Genomic DNA, 25,000 nt, shown 5'->3' on the forward strand with positions numbered 1-25,000 from the left:
ATTTGTGGTTGAAATCTTTTTTTTAAAGGTGAAAAAAAAATTATAATTAAAAAAAATAATAAATAAATAAATAATATATATATATATATATATATATATATATATATATATATATATATATATATATATGACCGGATCATCTTTGCCCAACCACTGTAAATAGGCTAGAACCGCCACTGGATATAATATAACACTAGATTTTGGGGAAAAGGGACAGGCATTAGGCATGAAAAATGTATTTACATATTGTCAATGAATGGGGGCAGGTGATATAGATAACGTGTGGTTGAGAGTTTGTTTGAAATATAGAATCACTGATATAAAGAAACAATGAAATAATGAATCACTGATACAAAGAAATACTGATACTATAAAGACATTTAGAACAACTGATATAGAGAAACGCTGATACAAAGATTTTTTTTTCTGCATTTGGGATTGCTCGTTATATCAGTGTTCTTCGGTACTAAACAGAATAAAAAGAGGTCTTATAACAATGACTATATAATGCATTACAAAATTACACGAAATATTTTTATAGCTTTTAAAAAGTGTTTATGAATTTACCGAAAAGTTAATGCATATTAATACTAGTTAATGTATGCCATAGATTAGAATTGAAAACCGAAAGCTCTGAAACTAGAAACCACTTTAAAATTCCATTATAGGAGCTCCATAACTTAAAATATGTAGATTGATGAATTTGGTGTTAATTATTATATTTTTTTATTGCTCCGCATTACTATCCTCAAAATGCTGTGGTTGTGTTATGGCATTTTATGAAATGAATTTTCATTTCATGACAATATTTAAAGGCCTTTTGACCTAAACAATGCTTACTGTGATATATGTATGTGAATACGAAACAAAAGAAAAATATAATATTTAATTCTCTTTAAATTGCTGCAACCTATGAGAAAGATAGAATGCTCGTATTAGAATAATTTCGTTTAAAAAAATATTATTCGTACCTCATTACTTCGACTTGACTCATCATCACCATAATAATGATAATATGACATGTAAGCATTAGAGATGCTTTGTTCATCGTGGAATACGGAGTTGAAACAATGCCAGTGCTTTGTGTTTATCATCGGTGGCATTATGCTCTATTATATGATATGGGATTACGAGAATTATCCTAATCATTGTGTTTTATTTGCAGAGATGACTGGAAGATGACCTCTGGAATGCCATGGCAAAGGTCAAAGGTTAATGACAATGACCATCACTCTGACAATGCAGCCTTGGTAGTTGGTTGTTGTTAGCATGTTTTAGTGCTATATAAATAAATGGCGATGATGATAATGATTGTAATGATGATAATGATGATGATGATGGTGATGATGATGATGATGATGATGATGATGATGATTGTTCATGGTGCTACAATAACGAAAAACACTCATGCTGTAGAGAGTCTAATGATTTTGTTATTACGATAAATGATGCCTTTGTTATCCAAACCATTGACCAGCTGAGCTTCGGTCTCTTGCCAGGTCTGTAGATATTCTACGAGTTACTGCATCGTACATAAACTGTACATTTTTATGTACTAAATAAAAGACTACTTTAAAGCCTGGGTATTTAATATAGCTAGAATGAATTCGGTTGAATGGCAAGAAGCGCAATGAAAGATATTAAGAGGAGATCTTATAGTTTTATTATTGCTTTGATTTATTCTCAATTAATGCTCTCCGAGTCAATTCCTAAGGGCTCACCTTTAAGGAGCAATAAAAAACCGGTTTGCATTATGCATTTTTTTCTGGTTTAGAACACACTTTATGATTACTTTCTAGGTTGATATGTATCTATCATTGTCATGTTTTAAAAAAACCACCGAAAGTGTACATTATATTTAATGTAATGTTCATATTTTTTGTTAATTGTGGATTTTCTTATTGATTTCTATTTATGTATCTTCTCCTCATTCAGTCTTACCCATCTTCCTCCTCCCCCCTTTGTCTTCTCCTCTCCTCATTCTCTTTATTTCAATTTTGATTAAGAGCAATATACATTCCACTAAACTCAATAACGTCTTCAAACAAAACCATAAAAGACAGTCTACAGCGGACATCATTGACAGGGCTAAAAAATTGAGATCTAGCGATAAATACTGATAACTAGAGAGATTTAACCACAGATTTAATGTAAATAGTCGAAGTAACCTTGTAAGTCTTAGGCACAAAGTCAGTAAGTTGCATGAGTGATCAATTACTAAACAGATAATGCAATGCAACGAATTATATTTTATTCGAAGTGACAACTTTTTTTCTCTCATAATTACTTCCTATCTATTCTAACATGCGAGTCTATTCGTATCACAGTCCAAGAAGTTGTACAGAAGAGCACATTGTATAGAAGGTGGCACTTCCGATTAATATCAAAAGTGAACTTTGATATAGCGCAGTATCCAGTAACTGTACTCAATGATTGTTATTAATTTGTATGCGACAATGAAATAAGCTAAACTAAACGTTCGAGGAATATTATTGGACGTTTCTCCATTTTCTTTTTGATGATACTGTAGTACTATAATTTTTATTTTGGTTAAAAATCACATTAGAAAAATTTTGGTCAGAAAAGTCTCAAACCTTCCTTGAAAGTTAATTCAATGTACATTATCAGATTTAGCAGTCAGGCATAATATCAAATTGTTCTTAACATGCATATAAACGTAACTTAGCGTACTCACGATTTCACGAGACTACTCACGATCATTTATTCCCCTCTCCATAACATGTGAACTACCGTACTCTGGAAAAAAACTAATGTAAAAATTTGGCCAGAAAACCCGTCCTTCAAATATCGATCGATCGATTTAGCTGACCCTCAACTTTGCAAAATCTCTCAACCCCGCGACCTCGGGAGCTTTTCTGGGCATTTAAAAGAAAATAAAAGTTTTGTCCAGAGAATAACAGCAGTTAACTGGTTAGTTATTGCCTTTATAAATATCTCACTGATAACGACTGGCACTAGCTAAATTTCATGGCAAATTTATAAAAATGCATATGGAAATGAGGCTGAGAAAAAATAAAATAAAAATACAACCAAAATAAACAAGATTGAATATCATCTGTCGATAAGGCCCTCGAAAATCCTAAGCCGTCTATCTGTGAAGTCATTTGCATTTGAAAGAATTAGACTCACCCAGGCCGCTAGAATGTGCTAATTATGCATGCAGTCAACTCTCCTTTGTGCTTTGATAACGATGATTTTGTATATTGCAATGACAGGGAGTAGATGGTTAAGATAGAAAAATAAGCCGTTTTAACCAGTTAACTGCCGCACTCTAGAAAGAACGCGTATTTAAAAATTCGGCCAAAAAAATCTTCCTTCAAATATCGATCGATTTAAAGGACCCTCATCTTGGCAAAAACTCTTAAACCTAGACTTTAAGGTAAACCTCGCGAGGTCCCAGGTTTGAGAGTTTTTGTCAAGACGAGAGTCATTGAAATCGATCGATATTTAAAGAACAAGTTTTGGCCACATTTTTAAATACCAGTCTTTCTGGAGTACGGCAATTAACTGGGTAAAGATGGGACAGAGAGAACAAAAAGGCCATTTGGTGTGTTTCAAATATCCTTGGAAGAGACAAGACTTGATTCTATCTCCAGGATTTTCCATTATTTTAGTGTGCTTTTCTTTACGGTAATTTCCATTTTTCACAAAAGTTCGATAATTGCATGAGACTCTATCTTGATTTTAAAAATTTGGCTAGGAATTTGTTACACCTACTTAAATTCATGGGGTTCCAATAACTCAGTTGTTAGAGCACTCGCTTCCCATGCAAAAGAGACCAAGATCGATCCCAGTGACCTTGATACTATCTTCTGACTCCCCCCCCCACACCCCTTGTCCACCGAGTAGTGTTTGTTAGATCTCGCGGAAAGTACTTTGCGATAGACAAAGGTCTATATAGCGAACTATTGAAAGTGTCAATTTCACGCAAAATAAACCGCAAAATCCTGCTCCACGGGCCTATTGACTCTAAATGACTACTTTTTTGTCTCTTAATTTCATTTTGAAAAGCATTATAAATCAATTTGGTATTAATATAATATGCAAATCAACATGGAAATGGGAGGTGTGATCATTTATATATGATTTAATCTGGTAATAGAATATTTATCTGGTAATCGTGTGAACATCAGCAACATGATGACATTGATTGCATAGGCTTATTCGTTATTGAAGGCAACTCGAAAAATATTTTTCTAAAACCTCTGATCTCTCTCTCTCTCTCTCTCTCTCTCTCTCTCTCTCTCTCTCTCTCTCTCTCTCTCTTTCTTCTTTTATATATATATATATATATATATATATATATATATATATATATATAATATATACATATTTTATATATAAATTATAAAAACAAAAACCATGAAATAATAGTGCTCAACTTTTTGATAAATGAAGCTATTTATAAAACACGTCAAGTATAATTATGATCAACTTCTACAATCTTGTTTCGAGCATTAGCTCTCATCAGGAAGTGTAACTGAAAGAAGACTGTTGTGTTTTTCGTACTTTTTTTATGTAATTACGAACCACCATAAACACGAAGCTAAAAAAGTACGAAAAACACAACACTCTTCTTTCACTTCCACTTCCTGATTAGAGCTAACACACGAAACAATATTGTAGAAGTTGATCATAATTATACTTGAAATGTTATATGTGTTTTGAAACACACACACACATATATATATATAAATAAATAAATATATATATATATATATATATATATATATATATATTAATGTATATATATATTATATTTATATACATATATATATATATATTTATATTTATATACATATATATATATCATATACATATATATATATATATATATATATATATATATATATATATATATTTGTGTGTGGGTGTGTGTGTGAGTGTGTGTGTATGTATACCCTGACACCTTGTCACTCCGAATAATGATGAACAAAAGAACGGAGAATCACAGTTATATATGACTGTAGAACAGCGAGAAAGTAATCCCCAGGAATTTCAATTTCTTTTCGGTGTTTTTTTTTTAACCTTTGATAAAACTTTTCCTCAATAACAACATTAGTGAAACTGATATAATGATAAACGATTTCCCGACGTCGTTCAACGAATGGAATGCATGTAATTTGTGTCCTATTTCGTCAAAATGGTTTTATATCGACATGAATTAGAAGAAGAAAACAGAGCGTAATGTCAACAGGATCAGAAATACTGTATTTTACAGTTCAAGACAATGCATTAATTCTCGATAATTCAATAAATAGATTTTTAAAACATATATTTATTTTTCACACTTTAAATCAAATGGTTGGCGTCAGGACAAAATGATGAGTTGAGACAGTCGTGAGGTTCCAGGTTTGAAAGTTTTTGCCAATATGATGGCTATTATTTAAATCGATTGATATTTCCAGGTCAAACTTTTAAATAAGTTACTTTCCAGAGTACGGCAGTAAATCTGGTTAAGGAAGTTGTTAGTTAGTGTAATGCTTCGTTGGTCATATTTACATCCGGCTCAGGAACATTTCCCAGAAAAGGGTGGGCCGTGGAAGAATCTTGCCAAAGTCACATACAAATACAACTGCTGCACCAAAACTGCGGTACTTTGAAAACAAAAACATGTATTTAAAATTTTGGCCCAAAACATTCGTCCTTCAAATATCGAGTGATTTAAATTAATTTCATCTTATCCAAAAATCCTCAAACTTGGGACTTTGTAACGTCCCAGGTTTGAGAGTTTTTGCTAAGGTGATGGTCATTTTAATAGTTCGATATTTGAAGGAAAGGCGAGTTTTCTGACCAAAATGTAAGTGTTTTTTCTTTTCAGATTATGGCAAAAAGGAACAGCTAAAAGTGAAATCGTTAATGTACAATAATGATGTGTGTACCACCGCTATAATACGGTATGACGTAGATGTGACTTCGATGAGAAAATTCGAACTTGCAATGAAAAGTAAGAATCTTCGGTGAAGTTTATCTATATTTTATTGAAGGCTTATTCTACGTTTGTTGTTGTTGTTATTGCTGTTGTTTACAAAGTGCCCAGAGCTTGTGTTTGAACTAGAATTAGTGCTATATAAATGTGTATTATTATTATTATTATTATTATTATTATTATTATTATTATTATTATTATTATTATTATTATTATTATTATTATTATTATTATTATTATTATTATTTGTTTTTAAAAAGAATTTAAGGCACTTGCACATATTTTGGTCATCCCAGCGACAGAAAAGGAAAAATAAAAAGATGGGACAGTCAAAATATTCTTGATTTATAATTTGAAACATACTAAAAAAAAATAAAACAAAGGAGGGGAATGGTTCAAATTGGGAACGGAGTCAATTACAAGAGCATACTATCAGTATACTAAGTTTGAAATCACTTCATGGGTCTCATCCAGACATAAAAGCACAGTATCACACTAAGAGAAATACACTCAACTATTCGCAAATTGTTATATATTCAGTATATATTGAAGGCAAAAATATAACAGTATATAGCAGAGAGATGATTTACAAAGAAAATAAAACATCATCCCCCAAAACTAAAACTATGAATCTGACCGTTTCTGTCCCAGGCAAGGATTCTTATTCCAATCCAAAGACAGAAAGCAAGTTGGAAAACAGATATACACAGTAAGTGACCTCTCTACCTACTAGATTTGTGAGCATAAAAAACCCGACCCAGTTTTCGTAAATTGGCATTGGATATGATATCTGAAGGTGGCAAAATCTCACTTATCTGGTCATATTGATTTTAAAATCACGTTCTGACATCCCCTCCATCCCGACATAATACCACTTTAGGGCGGCGCGAGTCACCTTTATTTTAACAATTTCCTGCAGTGTCCATTATTCGTGTCTTAGTTTGTTTTCTTCCTCTTTTTGAAATCATAATTTCTGCGAGTTGTCAAATGTCTGTGAAGACTTCAGAAAGAATACCGCCGTGAACTGGAAAACCACATTTTAAAAAATTTGGCCAGAAGCTCGTCCTTCAAATATCGATCGATTCAAATGACCCTCATTTTGTGAAAAACTCAAAGTCCAATGGCTATTTTAAATCAATATTTGAAGGACAACTATTCTGGTCACAATTTTTAAAACATGTTTTTTTTCCAGAGTACGTACTTTAGATTTGCCTCATTCCTTTACTGAAATTCCCATTTGAAAATTGATCCAGATAAATCATTTTTGAATAATCCCGACATGCTTTATGTTTGGTATTCTTTCAAGTTCAAGATCACATTGAAATGTCGCGCCTGTCTTTTGACAACGCATCTAGAAAAGCAACATTTACAATACATGAAAGTGGATACAATGTGTCCTTAATTAAGAATCAATGAAACCCTAAGTTGTTATCTTTCTTGTATTTTTTCTCTCTGATGTTTTAATGTTTCAATGTTGTAAAACGCTCTCTATCTTCATTTTATTTCTCATCGATTAAACAGATATCTATAAAGACCATTTTATATACAAAAACATTTTGCAACATTAACTACCGCACTTATGATGAATAGATAATTATTGATACTATCATCGACACCAAACCCTTTGTTCTTGGCAATTTTGGATTTGATCCTGATATTATATATTATATCGTTATACCAGAATTTCTTGTGTCAATAACAATTGTACAATAATCTGGTTATTAGGCCACAGCAAAGTGAATAATAATGGAAATGTGAATGATATCATCTTCCTATAATGACACAAACTTGGAACGGTCAAACGCTCGCTGACGATTTGTTATCGGCCATCAGTCGAAATGTAAGTCAGACCGCTGGATAAATCCCAAAGACAATTCTATCTAGTGATAATCAGAAGATGAGAGACACCTTGTCAGTGTTCTGTGTTCTTTTCTATGCACTTTTCTATATATCAAAGAATACGTATGTTGAATAGCAAATTTTATAATGATAAAATTCAACAAATGATTCAACAAATGCAAGATAAAACAAACAAGGGTGATTTTTTTAACATCGAAAACTTGACTTACTTGACTTAGATGCCTTTCGCGTCTCGACCGAAAGATCGGGTCGCCTTGGCTGTTTCCAGTATTTCCTGTGTGAGGTGTCTCCAATATTGTCGGTCCTCTGCTAGGGTTCTCAGATTTTCAAGGTCCCTTGCCGTTATGAGACTAATGCTTTGTCCAAGTGTTGTGAGGTTTTTGTTTAGGATCACAGGGAGTGTTGTGATCGGTCTTCCTCTGAAAAGGTTCCCGTGTTTTTGGAAGTATCCCGACATGGCTTGGTTAGCTGGTATGTTTTTGTCCCTGCGTAGAATGTGACCGAAAAGTTGCCATCGTTGTTGTAAAATGTCAAGGGAGATTGGTCTTTCTTTTGTGATCTTATAGAGTGATTCATTTGAGATCTTTTTGGGGTATTTGATGTCCAGTACCCTTCTTAGCTGTGTGCGATGGAAGGCATCCAGATGTTCTTCTTCGGATTTTGTCAACGCCCAAGTGCCGCAGTTATACAGAAGTACCGGTTTTACAAGAGCATGGTACAGTTTTAGTTTGGTTTTTCTCTTTATTTTGTCACCTCTAATCCATACATTGGTGAGTTTACTGAGTGCGGCGTTTGATAGCTGTTTTCTTCTTTGTACATCCTCGGTGTCTCCAATTAGTGAGCCGACTTTCTTTGTTCTTTTCCATTCGTCTTTGTTCCTCGAAAACTAGCATATAGATAACATTTAGCTGGTAGAGCACTCGCTTCATACGCAAATGGATCGAGATCGATCCTACATAAAGTCAAGATATTTTTCTAACTCCCCTTTCCCTCCCCTGTCTGTCTGGCAGTGATTGGGTAACAAGTCTGTTAGATATTGCGAGAAATACTTTGCAATAGACTGGCGTCCTATCCAGGGGGAAGCAAACAATTGCTATTGTCCGTTCCACACTATTGAAACCAGGATAAACTCTGGCTCATTCCGTGACCATAATGGCTCTGAAGGACTACTTAATTGCGCATCTGTATTATTATTCACATATCCGGTAGCACATAAAACCATGTTGTTGTTTTTTCTATTTTATCGTTTTTACCATGTAATTCTCGGAAGGTGAACAATTGCATGAAATAGGAAGATCTTTCAAGGTGCATTCATTCATTCATTCATTCAGTCGTTCATTCATTATTGCTGACAACGTTTTCCTTTTTGTAAACATTAACGATTCCAACATCTGTTTGGTTTAAAACATGGTGATGATACAATGCATGATATGATGTATTATCATACCTAAATACATCGTTCAATTAGATTATTATTGACAAATCAAAACGAGGTATTTTTGACACTCCTCAAAACCCACTCGGACAAATATTGTTGGTTTTTACAAACAATAGAATGAAGGAAGTTGACATCAATCTGTTTTTTTTTTGTTACTGTTTTTTTTTTACCACGAGTTGTGTGATTAGTTCTCACTATATTCGTTAAATTAGACAATAAACATTTGAGGCGACGCAAAGATTTTGCGATATTACGATTGATCAGGCGTGTAGAACAGACAAGGATTTGACTTAAACGCATGCCTTGGATGGAAATACAGTGCTGTTTGTAAATTCAACACGAACTTTTGTTCGTAAAGTCCCAAGTTTGAGCGTTTTTACCAAGATGAGGGTAATTTTAATCGATCGAGGACGTGTTTTCTGGCAAATTAAAAAAAAAAAAGGTATCTTTCCAGAGTATGGCAGTCAAGAAGTTAAAGTGGAATTTATCATTTTCAGTTAGTGTGCACGCAAAAAGACGTTCGTTGGATATCTTGTACCATTGCAATCTATGTATCTACACATCTATATGCACTATATAAAGCCGGATCAATTATTAATAGGCTTGTCTATAATATTTTTGTCTCTCGATTGAATCTATTATTATGTTCAGGTCAAAATAGCATAAATTGCACAACCGTTCTTTCGTTTGTCAATATAAAACAGGATTTGATATCCCGTTGATGAGATTATAATACGATTTTATTAATTTTGGAGATTGTTATTATAAAAACTTATTATATTTGTTATTGATGTCGATGTTATTATTATTATTATTATTATTATTATTATTATTATTATTATTATTATTATTATTATTATTATTATTATTATTATTATTATTATTATTATCATTATTATTATTATTATTATTATTATCATCATCATCATCATCATCATCATCATCATCATCATCATCATCATCATTATTATTATTATTATTATTATTATTATTATTATTATTATTATTATTATTATTACTATTATTATCATCATCATCATCATAATATCATCATCATCATAATCATCACCATCATCATCATCATCATCATCATCATCATCATCATCATCATCATCATCATCATCATCATCATCATCATCATTATTATTATTATTATCATTATTATTATTATTATTATTATTATTATTATTATCATCATCATCATCATCATCATCATCATCATCATCATCATCATCATCATCATCATCATCATCATCATCATCATCATCATCATCATCATCATCATTATTATTATTATTATTATTATTATTATTATTATTATTATTATTATTATTATTATTATTATTATTATTATTATTATTATCATCATCATCATTATAATTATTATCGTTATTATTATCAATACTGTTTCCTGTCCAGTACCTATTATGTACCTGAATATGGTAAGAGAATATGAGAAAAGAGCAGTTTTCAAATTTATAATGAGCTATTTAAAGTTCATACTGTAAATCGAACGCGGGATCTACAGGCCACTAACCGAGTGCCATACCACACGACCACAAAGCATCACGACCGAGAAATATTATGACTCAGTACAAAAAAAAACGAGGAGTCAGAGAGACATAAAAAAGTAGTCTCTCAGAGGCACTAGGCCCATAGAACCGGAGTTTATCCCGGTTTTAATAGCGTGAAATAGACAGCAATTTCTTGCTATCTCTTGGGTAGGACGTTAGACTATCACAAAGTACTCTCCGCGAGATCCAGCTATCCAATCATGAGATTTTTAAAAAAGCTCGATATCACCTGGGATCGATCTTGGTCCTTTTGCGGGTGAAGCGAATGCTCTACCAAATGATATTTTGGGGACCCATCGACCTAAATAAAACCATTAAAAAACTACAAAATAACGAGGATAAAAATACAAATAAGTAGCAGACTTGTTTATGAAAATAATGTCGAAATTAATGGATTCATGTGGTGACAACTAATTTGACATCAGGACAATAAAAACAGTTCTAGCAGTCAGTATCGATAAATTGGTGGCAGGTAACTCTCCTCACCTGAAAGCCCCACTTAGTCACTCGTTTCTAATGCAAGAGAATGAGTTAGCCTGCTGTGATGTAATTTCCGATGACAATGAAACATTAGCAGTACAAAGCACCCCCATTTGTTACGTTAAATGAAATATGTGCCCCCATCCCCCCCAACCCCCACCTCTCTCTCTCTCTCTCTCTCTCTCTCTCTCTCTCTCTCTCTCTCTCTGTATGTGTGTGTGAGTGTGTGTGTGTGTGTGTCCTTCTATATTCCATTGGCACACTACACACTCTTTCTTTATCATATTACTATTTTAAGAAGAATGCAATAATAATATTTAAAAAAAACCCTTGGGCTTGAGCATATATTTAGTGCAAAATACACTAAACGTGCTCAGGGCGCTTTACAAGAGATCCCTTGCTAAGAGCAACACTTAATGTGTGGGACGAGACATGACGCCTCATAGGCGATATTACATTTTTTTTCGGACAGAGGCACAACTGTTAACGGCCAGCTACTCAATTTACACCCCGAGTACGGTGAGAGAATGTGAGTAAAGAGCCTTTTCCAAGGACTAAGCTATGCGCCGAGCAGGGCTCGAACCCAGGGACCTTCCGATCTGAAAGCGAATGCCATACCACAAGACTCACGCCTTCTTCCACATATTACCATTTGAAAATGTATAGATGCTCTGCTCTTGGCTAAGAAACATACAACATTGATATCCGGAAAGATAACGGACCAACACACAAAACGATGTGTAGCCATGAACGTTTATAGATAGAACGAAGATGACGTCAATCGGGTATTTGTTATTGTTTTTGAGTAATTCTCACTAAACTGTATTAACCGGACAATAAACGTTCATGGTTACACAGAGTTTAGTGTGTTTGGCCCGTTATACTTCCGGATGGCAATGTTGTGAGCTTCTTAGCCAAGCGCATACTATCTATAGTCTGGTTAATAGATAGTTCGAAGATGACGTCACTCAGGCTTTTGTTATTGTTTTTGCCATCCGCGTTTGTGAGTTGTTCTCACTAAACTGTATTAACCAGACTATAAAAGATCATGGTTACACAGAGTTTGTGTGTTGGCCCGTTATACTTCCGGATGGCAATGTTGTGAACTCCATGGCCAAGCGCATTCTATCTATAGTCTGGTTCTCACTCAGTTTAGTGAGAATTACTCATAAAGCGGATGGAAAAAAAAAAAAAAAAACCAATAACAAAGAACTGAGTGACGTCAACTTCGTTCTATCTATAGATAGAATGCGCTTGGCCAAGGAGTTCACAACATTGCCATCCGGAAGTATAACTGGCCAACACACAAACTCTGTGTAACCATGAACTTTTATAGTCTGGTTAATACAGTTTAGTGAGAACAAATCACAAACGCGGATGGCAAAAACAATAACAAAGGCATGAGTGACGTCATCTTCGAACTATCTATATAATAATAGATGAAATAATATGCAAAGATAATATGTATTTTAGTAAAATGCTATCTCTACTCGTTGCTTCAATCGTATCATCACACAAAACTGTGCTACCTTAAACCAAACCTGCCTCCTTTAAAAAAAAATTAATTCTTAATTTTTAAGAGATAAAAATTGTAATCTCTGTAATTAACTTCAAAAATAAAGAAAATTTAGCCCACAAGAATGATCTAGATAACACTTCAAAATCCTTAACATTATGTAGTCTGGCATCAACTTGCCTTTTCATTAAGTTTTAATGACTTCGAGATGCTCGTGTAGTTCTGACATTGGAGCCGAAATTTCGTATTTCTACGACATTCTCGCAATAGTAGACACGTCTGCATAAACGTTTATAGTTTGTTGAGAACTAACCATCGAAGTGGCGGTCTAGAGACAATCGTGAAGAGAATAATGACGTCATTTTCATTCTTGCTATAATATATTATGATAGGAACATTAATGTTGAGGGTTAAAGACTTTTACGGGTGAACGGATCCTAAACACCGTGAAGATGCAGCGATAAAAGCGCTAAGACAAATGTTTTTACACAATCTTCTGTTAATTTCCTGATTCTCTTACTAAATCAAACTTCTAAGCTATATTGAGACTTTTAAAGATTCGCCACAAGGGGTTCCGATGGCTCGGTTGGTAGACCACTCGCTTCACACGCGAAGGGACCAAGATCGATATCCCGACTGCAGTCATGATTTTTTTCTGCCCCTACCACCACTCACCCTTGTCCACCCAGGAGAAATTGGGTAGCTAGTCATGTAAGATCTGGCAGAAAGTCTTTTGTGATAGACCACCGTCATATTCGTAGGATAACAAGAAATTGCTATTGTCCATTTCACGTTACAGAAACCGGGATGAACTCCGGCTGCATGACCCTAATGGCTGTGAATGACTGCTTAAGGATTCACCACATTGTCGTAATTAAAAAAAAAACACGGTTTTTAAATTTTGGCCACAGAACTCGTCCTTTGAATGTTGATCAAGTAGAATGACACACACCTTGTCAAAAACTCTCAAAGCTGGGACTTTGAGAAACGCTTTAAGGAAGTCCCAGATTTGAGAGTTTTTGATGTTTTGAAGCACATTTTAATCGATCGATAAGCTTCGGATAGGTCATTTTGGATAGACCATTAGCCTATCCCTAATACTTTCCGCCAGATCTAACAGACCAAGCCGGGTGGGCAGATGGATCAGAAAAAAATATCGGCTGTGACAGGTATCGATACCTATTTTTTTTTTATCATATGAAGCGATTGGACTGTAAGGGACCACCTTCGCCCCTTCCCCAGGGGCGGTTGGTCACATTGTATTTAAAGCGGCACAAATCCGAAATACAGAATCAAATTTTATTGGTCTAGTTAATTTAACTTAATTTGACCTACTTTGTATGTGTGTGTGTGTATGTGTGTGTGTGGAGGGCGGTATTGCAATTGTTTGCATATATGTGCGTGTATTTGTGTGTGCGTGTATGTGTGTGTGTGTGTGTGTGTGTGTTAGAATATTAACGAGACGTACTCACAAAAGAGCATCAATTATCTTGGACAAAACTTGTCTGGTAACTTTCACCTGTTCATTATAACGACTCACAGACGCAGCATGTCCTGTTTCCAACTGATTTCTTATATCTACAACGTTGAAAAGTTTATATTTAACAGCATCTGTGACATGGCTATTTGATTCAGAATGTTTCTTCAGTGCCTGAGAGATGTGCGCAATATCACTGAATCCTCCTGTTGTCCGTTATAGCATACATCACCAAAACTCAAGCAATAAAAACAATGAAGCGTTTTACGGCTTTCACTGGCAGTAAGCCATTCAACATTTTAAAAATAATCATTATTCAATCGGCGCTGTCTCCTCGGAGTGTTAGAAACTAAGTTAAAATTCACTGGTTTGTGTGGACCTAAATCTTTCACCACTATTTTCTCTTGAGGGGATAAGTGTCGGAATTGATTATCAATTAAAAAATCAACATGATTCATGATTGGTTACAAATTACAGAAATAACTTTTTAAAATAAAATGATTCAAGATAAAAACAGGTAGGTTTCATAAACAATGACAACAGCGATAATACTTTTCTCTGAATACTAACGACTAACGGTATGACAGACAACTTTAGAATAATAGAATTTAAAAATCCACATTTAATTCCAAACGCAAAGCACTTGTTAACTTCACACACAATCAGCGACATCTTTATAATTATACTATTATTAGTATTAGACAATGCACACAATACAAGTTGAGTAGGGAGTGTGCGGGGATGAAGGACTCCGTGGGGTCAGGGATTTTTATTTATAGTACCACGGGGCTCTTCTCGGTGCATACTTTGTTTACTGTTCTTTTTTATATTTAATATATATTTAAGCAAAACAAACAATGATAAAATATATATCTATTGCCATTCTCTTCATCCGTATATCTAAGTGAAGCAAAGCCTCTTCTTTCAGTGATAAAACTGATATGGTTTTAATTTATCCCAAGTAGGACCTCAGGGCGTGCATCGCTAGATTGGCCGTCTTGGCCTAATTATTTTAGCAGTGAAAGACAATAGTTAGTTGGGGAGGGAGGGTGGAGGGAGATTGGGGAGTAGTAACTAACTTTCTTCAAGGTACAACGGAGTAAAGGATAAGGACAGGACGGCCAAACGAAGACTGGCTCATATGAACAAAAAAAACTTCCCCACCACACCACACCCTCCGCTCATTGTCACCCGCGCAGGCAACGGGGGAAAGATGAAACGTGCCGATTTGACGCTACCTTCGCGGAGCGACGCACGAGTCATCAAATATTAAATTCAAAACAAAAAGCAGTATGTGCTAAATTTTTAATTTTATCAAAATTGTAAAATTGAAGTTTTTTGTTTGGTTGACATGCTAATCTACGGAAAATATAGGGCGGCACAAAACAACTTCGCTCTATTGACCGACCGCCAGTGCCCTTCCCCCTTTCTCTTTAACCCTCTCCTTACCAACCAAAGGAAAATCGTTACATTCATTACGATGCAACCATTAACATCACAAAATTAAAAGAAAATATTTTGTCCCTGCTATAAAAACTTGACACTGTAATTTAGAGCTCATTTTACAGAACAATATTATTATAGATTATAGAATTTATTTGTTGCTTTGCTCTTTGAATTACTTAATCTATTTTTGATTAGAGTGAGTGCAAAATTGTGGATAAAATTCCGAAAACCCGTTGGTAAGGAGAGGGTTAGCATTGATTGGGGGGGGGGGGGGGGGGGGGGGGGCAGACTGCAGAGGTAACGATCGGATTCCATATCAGTGACCGGGGGCACTGGGGAAACACTCTCAATTCATATCATAATTCTATTCAATTCAAATATATAATTTTCTTTTAAAACAAACTATAGCTGGCATGCTTAAACCCATACATTAACTAGATAACTGCCATACTCCGGAAAAAATTAAACAAACTCGGATTTCAAATTTTGGCTAGAAAATTCGTCCTCCCAATATCGATCGATTAAAATGATCCTCATCTTGGGAAAAAAAAAACTTGGGTCTTCAAACCTTGGATTTCATGAAGTCCCAGGTTTGAGAGGTTTTTTTTTCCAAGATGAGAGACATTTAAACGATTGATATTTGAAGGACGAGTTTTCTGGCCAAATTTTAAATACGTGTCTTTCTGGAACACGGCTGATAACTGATTAATCTAGAAAAGGAAAAAAAAAGAAATTTCCCTAATAAGGCTTTTTTTAGCTTTTGGCCGACAGTTTCTTAAAATGTGTCTCTTAGGCTTTATATGTACATTTTTATATTATTGGGGGTCCCGATAGCTCAGTTGGTAAAGCACTAGCTTCACAATAAAAGGGACCAAGATCGATCCGGGTGCAGTCGAGACTTTTTTTCTGACCCCCTATCCACCGAGCAGTGATTGGGTAGCTGAGTCCGTTAGATCTGGTGGAAAGTACTTTGCGATAGACTAGCATTTATCCAAAGGATAGCAAGCAATTGCTATTGTCCATTTCAAGCTATAGAAACCTGGAAAAACTCTGGCTCCATGAGACTAATGGCTCTAAAGGACTACTTTTAAGTATACTTTTGATAGAAATTATATGAAAATATTTTGTATAATAAGACTACAACATAATGCATAAACGGAAAGATTTCAATTCGTTCACTGCCTTCTTTTCCGAGCTGTGCATTATTCGGAAATTCATAATAATAAACTTGCGGCAGACTGTTTAATATCTCTTTATGCTATTTAATTTCCATATGCTGAAATGCAATTTTCCATTTCAATGGATGAATCTTATGAAAAAGCATAGAAAATGTTCAGTGAAGCGACAATTCTGGTCTAAAAGACAAACTATGAGACGGCCCAAGGACGGATATGGAACATTATATAAATACATCAATAATAATAATAATAATAATAATATATAATAATAATAATAATAATAATAATAATAATAATAACAATAATAATAATAATAATAATAATAATAATAATAATAATAATTATAATAATAATAATAATAATTATAATAATAATAATAATAATAATAATAATAATAATAATAATAATAATAATAATATTGATAATTCTACTAATAATAACAACAACAATAATAATATTATTATCATTATTATTATTATTATTATTATTATTATTATTATTATTATTATTATTATTATTATTATTATTATTATTATTATTATCATTATTATTATTGTTGTTGTTATTATTATTATTATTATTATTATTATTATTATTATTATTATTATTATTATTATTATTATTATTATTATTATCATTATTATTATTGTTGTTGTTATTATTATTATTATTACAAGTATCACACTACAACATTGAGATTCTGCACTGTGTTGTGATTTGAATAAAACGAACGAACAAATTACATATGTGACCAATGGCGTCAAACAGGTACGGTATGATTAATTCTGTAAGGGTGAATTAGATGCGGAAAGTTGAATCCAGAGTAAAAAAAAAAAATAATAATTTAAAAACAAAATGATTAAAAATTGAAACATTTTGTAAACGCATTACTAAATAAACAGATTAGGGAGCAGACACTGGTGTAAGAAAGAAATCTGAAAAGGTGTGTATGAATGTATATTTTAATATGTATTTTTTGTGACCTGTATTTTTTATATGTATAAAATCCAATCCCAAAATATTAGCCCGCCATGACTGGGACTGGCCTCGACCCTTTTTCTTTCTGCTTTGTCTGGAACTAATCCATACGAACTTTCAGATTTAGTAAATTAACACTCTATTCGTTGAATGTTGTGTTTTTTGAAGGTGCGAAAAGACAAACGTTTGAAATTTCTGTCCAATACACCTATGAATTTTATTGTTGGCGTTTGTTTCGATTAACGTTAACATAAGACTATTTTCAGACGATTGTTTGCATATTTCAATTGCATCACATGCATGCTCAGTTGTATTTTCATTGAAATCTAAATAAATATTCACACTGAACGTTCAGGCTGTCTAGACGACGCGATCGCCTTTCGTTTTATCTTACAAATTCGAATGCTAATATTGCTGTGTCGTTTTGAAATTTTCTACATTTGTATTGGTTGCTTAAAATGAAATTGTAAAGGAGCGTTAGGGGCCAACTTTTGATTATTAGATATTCTTATGCGTTCCAAACGTAGTACATAATGTATCTTCTCATGGAGAACTAATTCCATATTCTCTTGCTTGGAATCTAAGTGCTTACATTATTTCCTATATAATATATTGGTACTACGAGTACATTGACCTTAATAATGTCTTATGCTCCATCGACGTAAATCGGAAAAATCCTGTTAATATTCTCTTGAGTTTAACATTGAACGATTACAATGAACGGAATGACGTCCATATAAATACGGGGGTTTTTCAACTGTATGAGTATGTTTATTTTACCCGGTTGGTGTAATGGACGGAAACTGAGCGAGATTATACAGAACATCGTGTAGGTGACGATTTGACGGCAAGTTTTTCCGAGGAAATGACACCTATTATCCAGTTAATCGCCGTTCTCTGGAAAGACATGTATCTAAAAATTTGGCCGGAAAACTCGTCCTTCAAATATTAATCGATTTAAATCTTTTTGGCAAAAGCTTTCAAACCTAGGACGTCGCGAGGTTTTCCTTAAGACCCAGCTTTGACATTTTGTTTGATTTTTTTTTTCTGAGGGCCATTTAAATCGCTCGATATTTGAAGGACACGTTTACTGGCCAAATTTTCAAATACGTGACTTTTCAGATTACGACGACAGCTAACTGATTAATGGTTAGATTGGACAGCACTGGGGTGGAACGCGTGAGAAAGAAAATAAAATGGCAAAAGGACTAGACACGACATGACATTGAATGTAGATTGATTTTCTCCGACATTATAAAATGACTTGATCTATTATTAAATAATGAATGACATCAAGTTGCTAAAATAAACATATCTTACTCAATAATCTGTTTTTGTTGTTGTTGTTGTTGTTGTTGTTGTTGTTGTTGTTGCTGTTGGTGCAGGAGTTAAATAATATGGTGGAGAATTTTTTCACCAGTATAAATTGAACTTCACGTCTACATGTAACTTCATAATAATATAAGAATGAAAATCAAGATATTCCTTGAAGTCTTAATGGATTTTTATGAAAAATTCTTCTTTTAAAACACCCAAACAATAACCAAACAAATCCTGGTACTACCAGGTGCTGGATAAGAAAAAAATTCGAGGCCTGAGATAAGCGTTTCTAATCAATAGTTACATGAAGTTAACTGAAACGTATCAATGTATTTCAGTTCATTAGACTTAATGAAATTATTTTTAAAATCTAAATAAGAAATGGTTAGCGAGGTTTTCTAAATTCAGAAGATATGACATTTTCGGGAAACATGTAGAATATCAGGGTATGGTTTATATCTAGTGGTGTCGAAATTCTCATTATAAACAAAGCGAACGGTTTTATTGATCTGTTTCTTTGAATAGCAATAAATCTGGTCCGTTGAGTTTTAATGCTTTAGTTAAACGTTTTTTTCTATGATTAAATCACTTATCTATCAATTAAAATCATATTTGGAATACGATATAGGATTGCACCAGACTTTAGTTCAGTTGCACACTCCATTCAATCTCCCAAACAAACAAAAGAGATTGATCAATTACATGTCAAACATACAATACCAGAAGCATTGGCATTCCTCATGAAAGCAAAGACGCATGTTATAGTATATGTATGCAAAATAACAGCAATAAACACGTACGACAGAAAAGATGTACGACAACAACAACAACAAAAAGATACGAACAAACACTCAAACACACCCACCAGCACACTGACTTATAGTTATAACTAGCGTTATAGTAAGAGTAAATAAAATGATATGAAAATGCATGGGACCAAAGCGAACGAATATAATATTTTGCTCTAGAACACCCCACTCGTCACGCATCAAGGAGCACGCATGTTGTTTCGGGACAATCGACCTATTATTATCATATGGATCAGAATCTTGTCTCGACTCATTACATGTCCCAAATGGCGTTCTGTCTGGAACTACATAGATTGATAATGTAGCCATTTTATTGCCAAATGTATTGACATTTTGGTTCCATTTGTGACCAATCGCTTCAGAACGGGATGAAAGTATGATTGAATTTTGAGCATAGCCTATAACATTTTTGCATTTGTATAGCGCAATATCCACTAAACGCTTTACACGGGTTCCCTACCTCATGGTAGCATGATGCCAGTTAGGCGATATTACAATTTCTTCCGTTCCGACAGGGGCAGCGCTGTTATCGACAAGGTATTCATTTTACACCTGAAACAGACGATACTGTGATTAAAGAGCCTTTTCCAGAGCGGGGCTCATACCCAAGACTTACCGATCCAAAGACGAGTGTCATACCACAAGACCAAATAGCCGAATACAAAAAAAGAAAAAAAAAAAAAAAAAAAAAGAATTCAAAACGAAACAAACAAACAAAAACAAACAAACAAAACAAAAACGGTTTCATTGAGGAGATACGTGTTGTCTCTTAAGTTTCAAAACACTTAATTCCCCAATTCCGATTAGATATATTGACATTAAACCCAAACGCTATATTCTTATTCTTTTTTCGACATAATGACTGTTTGAGACGATCGCCCCCATTTTCCGATAAAACGAATAATGGCCATTTTTTATTGATCAGGGACATAAATCATTCACCATGACACAAGGTAAATGCGTAACAAATAGACGTCTAATGTATAAAAATATATACGACGTATTTTTAAAAAAAAACCCAACAAAATACCAAACACTGAACGTTTCGGACTCAAAACTCTTCTTCGGCCAATAAAACTAAAACAGTAGAAACGTTAATAAACCACTTTAACCAGTTTACTGCCGTGTCGAGAAAAACGAAACAACAACAACAACAAAAAACAACAACAACAAAAAAAAAAACAAAAACAAAAAAACAAAAACAAAACAAAACAAAAGAAAACATACAAAAACAAAATTTATATTTTAAAATGTGGCCATAAATCTCGTCCTTCAAATATTGATCGATTTAAATGTCCCTCATCTTGGTAAAAAAAAAAACCTTCTCAAACCTGGGACTTAACTGGTTTAATCAATTCAGACGGCCGTCATTACTTGTTAAAGTCCACATCTCCTAGCAGATTAAGTGTATTCACAAGGGAAATGCCTAGTAAGTAGACTATTAATATATATAATAATATTTATTATGATCCGAATTTTTGGGAATTCCTATGGTGTCTTTTGTGAATGGACTATCGTCATAATTCGGTGCCGTCCGGGGGAAATTTGCCTCTATCTATGTGACACTGGAGCATTTTTAAAAATCTCAGCTTTGTTGCTGTTATTGTACGTGTTACATTTTTGTAAAAGGAAATAATTGACACAAAACAAAACAATCTCTTTTTTTATCCTAAATTCAAAGGACAAAGTTATTTTAGTTGATGGTATCATAATGTTGGGAAAGGACAAGATGACAAAGGGTGAATTAGAGGTAAAATTATTACAAATATTGCAATTTGTTTTTTAACAGGGACAGCGCTACTACTACTACTACTACTACTACTACTACTACTACTACTACTACTACTACTACTACTACTACTACTACTACTACTACTATCAAAATGACGATGATGGTGATAATGAAGATAATGATGATATTAATATTAACAAACAGCAATAATGATGATGATGATGATGATGATGATGATGATGATGATGATGATGATGATGATGATGTTGATGATGATGATGATGATGATGATGATGATGATGCTGATAAGAATATAATAATAATAATAATAATAATAATCATAATAATAATAATAATAATAATAATAATAATAATAATAATATTAATAATAATAATAATAATAATAATAATAATAATAATAATAATAATAATAATAATAATAATAATAATAATAATAATAATAATAAAAATAATAATAAAAACTACAAGGAAGGAATACACAACTTTGTCATCGAGACACTTAACGATATTCATAATATATTATCGATTCTTTCGACAAAATGAAATGGATTTTTTCCCCTTTTATTTTCTATTTAGTTTGGTAATTATTCTATCTACTATCTCGTCACTTATTGACAAATGCGTGATTACTTCATTGTCAATGGAGAACGCTGCGGGATCGCAATGACACGAAAATCACAGGAGCCCTTATCACGCTCTGGCATCTATTTCCATGTCTTTGATCTGGAACAGTGGCTTGTGATTGAACAATAAAGGCTTTTCAATCAATGACACCGACGAACCGATTGATCCAACAATAATTGAGTCTACCGCCACACCAAATTATGGGACCATTAAGTAAGCAGACCTGCGTATTATGACGAGAAATTCGTAGAATGACGAAAATTTTGGCTCCAATTTTAGATCTTCATGAGCCGTCTCTAAGCCATTAAAACTTATTGAAAACGAAAGTTTATGCCAGACTACATTATTTAAAGAATTTTGAAGTGTTATTCAATATTTTTCAGGGTAAATCGTTGATATTTTATAGTTAATTATAGCGACTACAATATTTATCCTTTAAACATTTAGAATTTTTGAATTTTCAAGTAAGCAGATTTACCATTTTGATCCGAAAAAGTTTGCATGAAACAGTACTAGACAGAGCAAGAAAAAAAAATACTAGAAAAAAATAAAACAAACAGACAAAAACTATCCTCCAAAAACAGCCTTCCTGGACAGGGGATCAAACCTCAGGCCTCCTGATTACCGGTCAGACGTGCTATCATTACACCACAGAGGTCATCCGATAGTTGGGACGATTTGATGCCAACTGAAATGTGCCCAACATCTCAAAACGGTGGTATGTCGGGACGGCTTATACGATGAAAAATGAATTTAATTTCGTGATTAATAAATAGTAATGATAATATAGTAGTAATACTAATAACAACAAAAACAACAACAAAAATAATAATATTAATAATATTTTTAATAATGATGATAATATTATTATTAATGATAATAATAATAATAATAATAATAATAATAATAATAATAATAATAATAATAATGATGATGATGATGATGATGATGATGATGATGATGATGATGATGATGATGATGATGATGATGATGGTGATAATAATAATGATATAACGCATTTCAATATTACATAATACTTGTGATAGAAAGAAAGAGAAATAGGGAGAGACGGTGTGTGCATGTGTCTTTGTTTATGCGTGTGTGTGTGTGTGTGTGTGTGTGTGTGTGTGTGTGTGTGTGTGTGCGGGCGCGCATGTGTTTGTTAGATTCATGCATTTCTTCTTCTTGTTTTTTTTGCTTGCAAGAATACGGGGCTTTTGACTGATCTGTATTCGATGAATTGAACGAGAAATCAATCTGCTATCATCACGGGCGGTACTGCTATACAAACCTTCATCAGCTTCGTTAGAATTTCACGGTTGACCGACGTGAGATTACAAACGTGGATATATTTCCACACTCCATTTGGGTTCATATAAAAATAAATACAAAATCACACCTCTAACCAGTTACCTGCCGTACTCTGGAAAGACAAAGTATTTAATATTTGGCCAGAAAAGTCGTCCTTCAAATATCAATCGAATTAAATGATCTTCATCTTGGATAACAACTCCCAGTAATCGGACGTCGCAAGGTCCAAGGTTTGTGAGTTTTTGCCAAGACGAGTGTCATTTAAATCAATCGATATAATTAAAAAAATAAAATTCCCTTTATTCATTCATCTCCATTGGGAAATTTGTCTTTAGGTTCTATATTATAAGCCTGGAATAACCTAGGCGTCAGCCGCACAGCAGTGCCGCAAAGTGAGCTAGGGCGAAGTGATTTGCTCAAGGCCACACAACGTGGCGGGTGATCGAACTCGGTACCTTTTGTGTACGAAGCAAAGACCGTATCGCTGAGCCACGCTGTCCCATTTATTTGATAGTTAAAAAATAACGAGTTTTCTAGCCAAATTTTTAAATCCGTTTTTTTCCTGAGAACGATAGTTAAGTGGTTAGATGTTTTTTTTTTGGACGATTACGCACGTAAAAGTTTTCCTGACCACGGACCCCTTGTAAAGCGCTTTGAGCACATTTAGTGGATATTGTCTATGTAAAACTCAATTTTATTATTGTTATTTTATTTTATTATTAGTGGTATACATAAAGTATCGAATTAACATAAATACAACTTTTAAATGTTCGTGCAACTTAACAGTGCATGAAAAAGATCCTACTTTGATATGCACATCATGTGGCCCTGCAGCTCAGCGGTACGGCGTCTGCTCTTGTCAAAATTCAAGCAATGTTTAACCTGGTCAGTGGCCTCATAGGTGACAATGATCATGAAAAATTCTGGTCCTCATGTTATCTCGTTTGGTGACCAATATTGTAGGAGTGTCTTATTAGAAAGAGGACGCCCCGCAGGTGTCTTTCCTAATATATTTTTCCCATGAATTTATAAGATTATCGATTTATAATTCAATATATTAAACAATTAATCAATGAATATTGTATAATTTTACTATCATCATCATCATCATCATCATCATCATCATCATCATCATATCTATTATTATTATTATTATTATTATTATTATTGTTATTATTATTATTGTTATTGTTGTTGTTATTATTTGCTTTGCTTTATTATTGATTTTACCAATTTTGATTTGTTGATTGGAGAAATCATGTTCATGTATGAGTTATATTGGCAAT

General features: G+C 33.4%; 1 protein-coding gene and 1 long non-coding RNA gene across 21 annotated transcripts in view; one reads left to right on the top strand and one right to left on the bottom strand.

The window, feature by feature from the left end:
- LOC144974431 (cytokine receptor-like) overlaps positions 1-25,000 on the bottom strand; it is a 178,862-nt gene that overhangs the window by 98,876 nt on the left and 54,986 nt on the right. The window lies entirely within an intron of this gene.
- Positions 5,707-6,659, top strand: LOC144963944 (uncharacterized). The gene is made up of 3 exons (XR_013643734.1): positions 5,707-5,743; positions 5,843-5,968; positions 6,602-6,659. It is a non-coding gene; the product is annotated as an uncharacterized LOC144963944 (long non-coding RNA).

This window comes from Berghia stephanieae, chromosome 1, assembly GCF_034508935.2.
Source record: "Berghia stephanieae isolate SIO BIC M18660-M18661 chromosome 1, UCSD_Bste_1.3, whole genome shotgun sequence".
NCBI lineage: Eukaryota > Metazoa > Mollusca > Gastropoda > Nudibranchia > Aeolidiidae > Berghia > Berghia stephanieae.